This window comes from Mustela erminea, chromosome 7, assembly GCF_009829155.1.
Source record: "Mustela erminea isolate mMusErm1 chromosome 7, mMusErm1.Pri, whole genome shotgun sequence".
In the NCBI taxonomy this organism is placed as follows: Eukaryota; Metazoa; Chordata; class Mammalia; order Carnivora; family Mustelidae; genus Mustela; species Mustela erminea.
Genome location: NC_045620.1, coordinates 48,532,857 through 48,533,682, shown reverse-complemented (window position 1 = coordinate 48,533,682; position 826 = coordinate 48,532,857). Strand labels below are relative to the sequence as shown.

Genomic DNA, 826 nt, shown 5'->3' with positions numbered 1-826 from the left:
TCAGAGTTTTTAACTTAAGGTAAAAAAAAAAATGTGTTAAAATCTGTGTTGAAATCTGTTAGCAAAGAAATGACTAAACTGATGGTTGTCTGTCTCAGAGTTTCAATGGGTAATTGTTCAAGTAGCTTTCAAAGTCTTTGCTAACCTGAAACTTCAACCAAATGGGATAAAATGCTAGAGCGCTGGTTGTTGGAACTAAATTTGTGCTTTTGAAATCTGTTGGTATACATGTTTTGTTCTCAACTAAATGATAAATTTGCCATCTAAAGAATTCTGTTGTAACAGTTCACAATTGGTTTATATTTAGTCTTCAGTGGAGGGTAAGGTATTTCTAAAAGTACAAAATTCTGCTAATTGTAATTAAGACTGACGGAAATAAGGGAAACAACTCTGTAGAAAAGTAGGAAATAGGTAAAAAGGAGAGAAAAATACCAGGTGCCTGATCCTGTTTGCAGCTTTGCGCAGTGGCAGTATCGTAGCCAATGAGGTTTATCCGAGGCGCGATTATTGCTAATTGAATAAGAAAGAAAAACAGGCCTGGGGCCACTGTTTGAGCTAGATCCATTCCTACAGAATGGAAGGGGAGACCTGGTGGGGGGAGGTGTCCAACCTGTCTGAATCTGAAGAGTGCCTGACTGTGTGAATGTGTCTGTATGGCTCCACCGCTTCGGCTACAGAGTCTGAGTGGGCTGCACCCTGAGTCTCACGGGGCGTCATATGGCATAACGGTCATCTACTCCACGGAGTAGCCTGGTCTGGGGTTTATACGGACAGACCTTAGCTAAGATGTTCCTAAGTTCCCGTGAGGGATGCAAGCAGGACAGCA

At 41.8% G+C, this 826-nt stretch overlaps 1 pseudogene; it reads left to right on the top strand.

Annotated features, from left to right (window-relative positions):
* The first annotated feature begins 453 nt into the window (after positions 1 to 453).
* LOC116596604 lies at positions 454 to 569 on the top strand (annotated as a pseudogene).
* Positions 570 to 826: the final 257 nt, after the last annotated feature.